Genomic DNA, 6,049 nt, shown 5'->3' on the forward strand with positions numbered 1-6,049 from the left:
GAAATAAATAAAAAAATAAAAAAATACAGGGTTATTTTATTTATTTATTTATTTATTTATTCATTAGATTTCTATAGAGCCCAATAGCCGAAGCTATCTGGGTGGTTACTATCATCCTTGAAGAGACAAGCATTTACGATGTTTTTTGTCATGAAGCTGGGCTTTGTTTCAGCTGCATTTGAATGCTAAACTTTGGAAAATGCTTAAATTTCTATTCATTTAAATTAATTAATATAGGCAAATGAGTGATAACCAAGTTTCCTCCCCTTGGGTAGAGGTGGTTTCCCTGAGTGTGAACACTGCATTATGAACAGGAAGTTTGCATTCATACTTCAGCCCTTGGGGGCTTCCTCACATGTGTAGAGTAACAACAAGAGAGTATTTGAGCTATCGGTTAATTGAAATCAAACTTCTCCACGTATTTTCCCCTCCTTTGCCTGTTTTCTCTTAGACCTGGGAGGTGCTATCCTATGACAACATTTTCATGTTCTCATTGACGGTTTGGGGAACGCTTCTCCTAGCAGCAGCCCTGTAAACAAATGTTTGGCCTCTAGCAAGCCTCTGAGTGAAAGATCCTTAGGCTCTTTTGCTCTGAGGTGAAGGAACACCAAGATTGGAGCCTCTCCTCCCGTTTCCCATCAACAAGACCAAACTACAAATCTTGGCCATGAGAGTATTTTAGTCTCCTCATCTCTCATCTACAACACCACATCCAGCACAGCCCTTCAGGCAGCTGCTCCCTTCTATAGCTTGAAATGGGAAGGAAGGAACATCGACCACAGGCACTACCACTTTCACCAGGTCCAGTACCCTCTCTCATCTCTTATTAGTGCCATAGTGTGCTACATAGTAGTACGGCACTACATAGTGCCGTAGGATGTGCACTATGTACTGCAGACCCATCTGTCATTTCTTCCAGCATTCATCAAAGAGCAAATGTCTCTTTTTAAGCTACGAGAGCCTACAAGGAGACAGATTTTGGCTCACAATAAACCCTTATAGACTTTGAGGCCCCATAATGATTGAAGTTATGAGAAGGGTTTTCAAACTTGGTCGTAGCAAGTATTCCTTAGGGCTAGTGTCAGACTAGGACTATAAGCATAGGCACCGGTCAGTGTAAAGGTTTACCAGGGTTAAACAGATAGTGCACTTTGTTAGAAACAGAAATATGGACCACAACATACAACTTGATTTTATTAATTAACAAATATAATGCATTTGCCCCATGACCATACGATGCAACTCAACTGGACCCTAACACTTCCATACAATACAACTCAGTTGCCAACAAGGCCCCAACCACAACGGGAGATATAATTCCAAATCGATGATGGCTCATTGCAACCTGACACCTTCAGTAAAGGGGCATAGCCAGTCCTCCTCTCTTCAGGTGAATGCAAGATCTGAGCCTTTTCCAGTCAGTTCAGGGCAAGACTTTGATGATGGAACAGGCAGAGCGACCTAGAGTCAGTTGAGCAGGGAGTTATTCTTTAATGTCTAAAGATTTTATGTCAACACAACTGGAGGTTAGTCGTTGCTCGTTTGCTTAACTTCCCCTTTGCCAACCCCAACTTTTGTAGTGTTTTCGAGGTCAGTATACAGAAATGCAAGCCGCTCCTGCTCTCCTACAAACCTGGGGTCATCCAAACAATATAGTGATATCAACAAACCAATCCAGTGGTGTCATCAAGCAATGTATGAATTCTAACCAATGAGTTCACAAATGTTCAACAACATGTCCTGTGACTACAATAACATTTAGATCTTAAGCAACATCTTAAGCCACTTCTAGCCCCACATGTCTTGTTCTACTTCCTCACGGACTATGTTCTTCAGTTCCTCTCTTCATGCTCATGTCTGTGCGCACCCCTGCCATTAGCATACACGTTGTGTGTGTGAGAGAGAGATCTTATCAGCAGATGTTCATCTCCATGCAAGCCCAGATGTTCTGGCAAAGCCTTTTTTGCTACACTGTGCACACAAGAAGCATCCCGAGACAGTGCACCCTTTGCAGCCAGACCCACATTTTTTGTGGAGGCCTAGGCTATCAGGTCTGGGGAGACCCATATTCAAATCCCCACTTATCCATGAAGCTCCCTGGGTGACCTTGGGCTAGTCCCTATCTCACAGTCTAACTTACCTCACAGGGTTGTTGTGAGGATAAGATGGGGGTTGTGGGGAGAAGGACCATGTATGCCACCCAGAACTTCTTGGAGGAAAGCTAGGTTATTAATAAAATAAATAAATACATACATACATACATACATAAAAATTAATAAATAAATCATGTTTAGAATGCACTCACTAACATTGTGATGTGGGAGTGAGATTAGTCTGTATTTTAAAATATATGTGTATGTTCCAGGGCAGCTATGATTGGCTGAGATTCCTCACGAGTGGGTACATGTCTTTAAAACAGAAGCCCTGTTCAGTCATTCAAAAAGGGGTTGAAATCAACATGCATGACTAACTTAAGTTTCATTAATTTATATGGGTCTACGCGAAGGAGGACTTATGTTGGATTTTACCCTATGACAATCTTTGGATTAAATGATGGTGGCCTATGACTAACCATTAGTGCTAATTGTGCTTGATGTTAAACTCTTGTAATTTTAATTTCTTCTTCTTCCATTGAGATTCCCTTCCAATGTGTATAGATTATTACTATTCTCCTCTATACTTCAGCTCCATTGTTCTGCCTTTAGCAGCCTTTGCATTCTGCCTGACACTAAACAGCATCACTTTACATATCCTGTATATATCATTGTCTTCTGACCAACTTGACAAAAACGTTTCTCTATATTTCCCCCTGCAGCTTGGCTCACTTCCTTGAGTCATTTGGAGTTATTTGCTCTGCAGGCATTTCTGTTATAATCCGTTGAAGTCAATGGGAGTTAAGCAGCCAAACAGCATGCAGAATTGCAGGCCTGAAGTTACTTATTTGTTTGTTTAATTCATATCCCGCTATTCCTTAAACATTCATAGTGGTGTACAGATCTGGAAATGATAGAAGCAAAAAATGCTATAAAACAGGCTGCTACATTCTGCACTAGCTGAGGTTTCTGCATTTGCATGTAAAGGCTGTGCCACATTGAGCACATGGCAGAGGTACAACCAATGGAGGCTGGTGGGGCCTCCAATGTCAGTGGGGCTGTGAATCCGCTGGGGTTTCAGGCAGAACCAGTCAGAACTCTGAAGGAGCTATCCGCTGGTTCTGACTGCAACCAGAAGGGATTCATGGCCCCACTGACATTGCCGCCACCAGCCTCCACTGGGTACAACCAACGGAACTGTGTCTCTATTAAGCTTCTATGCCGCAACTCTCTAATCTTGACCCAGGAGTGAAACTTCCTGCTACAGCATCCCCAGTACTTACAGAGGGCAATCAGATCACCCGCTGGCAAGGCTCCTATGGCCAATTCTGCACATCCTTGTCCAGGTCGTAGCTGCCCATCCCATGCTGTGCTTGGTGCCAGCGCGTGCTGACTTTATCATCTCCATTTCCCCTTCCCACACCTCCACGGAGTGATCTTAGCCATCCACAGCTGGCACCAGGGATAAATCTACTCATGCTGCCATCACAGCGCTACTGTACATGTGGCATGCTCTTATTTTCACTTAGCCTTAAAGGGCCATTGTCTGTTTACAGTTAAAGGAGAGTGATGAAGCCACTCATTCACTCTCCTGTGCTGCCTCCATCATAGGACCGTGAGGGCTGCAATGGCAGCTCTATCAATCCCAGCTTCAGGGACAGGTTGGCATTACGGTGCTCTCCATGGCACAGTTATTGCTCACCCGAGGGCCAGTGGCAAATTGCATGGTTGCCAATGACTTATGCATGCGTCTGCACCCCCCACTTAGGAAACCATTGTGTTTATATATGCTCTCTTCTTGTCACACGTTCAGCAACATAAAATGGATTTGCTGGTGCCACCAGGGTTAGATTAGGCTAAAGCAGGAAAAGCGGCTTGTGCTGACACTGTGCCGATGAGGGCCAAATAAAACTTTGTACAAACAGCCTCATGTTGGCATGAAATTTATAGTGGGAATAAAACATATTTGTTTAGCTCATTGAAAAGAGCGAAGAGCGCTTCTGCAACTCTCCTGCCCTTATTGATTCTGAAATTAAGTTTCTCTCTCTAAATTGTTTTGGAAGATTTAAAGACATCTTCTTGGTTTTCTTTTGGTCAGCCGTTTTGAATGATAATTACTGAAGCTCATTCCTCTCTTCTCTGTGGGCTGAAGGGACCTCTTAATGGAAGTGAGCGCCACATGGTAGGTCAGAGAGCAGGCAGCCAAAAGAGGTTTCCTCTTGCCGGCATCGTATTTTTATTCCATGGGGAGGCAACGTGCCTTTGCAAAACAATCCGCTGACTTTAAAATAATACATAATAACTATAAAATTACCAAATGTCAGGTAAACAAAAAGTTATTAAGGATGACCTTATTAGTTCTATCTGCAATTCACAGACCAAGGTAATTGTCAAGTCTCACTGTTATTAGGCTGAAATAATAGTTTAGGGACCATCAACATTAAAATTTCATTATGATGGGACAAAAAGGCTCATGTATAATCAATAGTAAGAATCCATTATTATTGACTTGGAATGAATGAAGCATGAACACAATTGTGCAGATATGAACAGTTAGCAATCTTTTGAATAATAAAGAATTAACACAACACAGATAATGCCATTCTGGGAATTGCCCTCCACTTTAAATTGGTACTCGTCTCTGTGTTATAAAGTCTGATTCAGGTCCCTTGGTAGCTTCCATTAAGCTGTTTTTCAAGATACCTGGTGTCTATGAGTTTCTGGATTACATAAAAAGTAACTGAGAAGATTGGTTGAGCAGGCTCTGGGCACCACTCTCGAATGTTCTGTAGGTCATCATTTTATTTTATTTGAAACTCTTATCCCCCATCTTTTCACAAAAACATCATGGCAAATAACAAATTAAACAATTAAAATGCAGGTCATGCAACCTCCCTCAAACAACAAACAAACAAAAAGCAGTACCACAAAATAAAACTCAATTTAAAATCAGAAAAATCAATACACAATTAACTAATCTAAAATTAGCAGGAAATTATAGCTTTTTTTTTTTAAAGTTCTCTCTCTACCCCTCCAGAAACCCAATCATATAAAATTAAGTAAACATTTTGTTGGAAGGAGAGAGGGTGGAAGCCAGCTAAATGTCTCTAGATGAGAATTCCAAACTCGGAGTTCTGCCACAGAGAAGGTCATCACCTAATTCCACACAAAACAGGGCCACTGATTTTAACTGTGGGACACAGGTGGGTTCATGTAGGAGGAGGAGGTTCTTCAGGTACTCTAGGCCTAGCCTGTTTGGGGCTTGAAGGTAATCACTAGCACTTTGAATTGTGCCTGGAAACCAACTGGAAGCCAGTGAAGATCTTTGCGCACAGTTGTGATATATACAGAGAGCCAAGCCCCATTAACAACCTGGGTGCTGCATCGTTGACTGGGTGTAGTTTCCAGACACTTCTCAGAGGCAGCCCGCTGCAGTAGTCTCATGTGGAAATTACTAAAGCATGGCAGACAATCGCAAGATCTTCTTTCCTCAGGAAAGCCTGCAGCTTGCATACCAATCAAATCTGATAAAACATGCTCAGATGCTATCTGAGCATCCAGGAGTAGAGTTGGGTCAAGTGGTGCTCCCAAAATGTATATCTAATCCTGAAGGGGAATGCAAGTCCATCCAGAACAGGCTGAATATCAACAGAGTACTATACTCCTCACCATCAACATTTCTGTATTCTATGGGTTTTAGTCCTCACCCAGTCATGACTTCTTCCAAGACCTGAACATCAACTGCTACCCTTGGATTAGATGAAGAACAATAACAGCTCGATGCACATAGCCCTGGAGCAGGGATGGGCGAGAATTTCATGTCAGTTTGGTTTTGATAAGAATTTACACAAATCCACAAATGTATTCCTGTTCAGGACAAAACTTTGAATGTGGGAGAAACTGAAATTGACACGGGGGGGTGGGGTGGGGTGGTTGAGTTCTTAGCTCTTTAAAAA

Source organism: Heloderma suspectum, chromosome 1 (assembly GCF_057233095.1).
Source record: "Heloderma suspectum isolate Gila_16-S chromosome 1, 16-S_ref, whole genome shotgun sequence".
NCBI lineage: Eukaryota > Metazoa > Chordata > Lepidosauria > Squamata > Helodermatidae > Heloderma > Heloderma suspectum.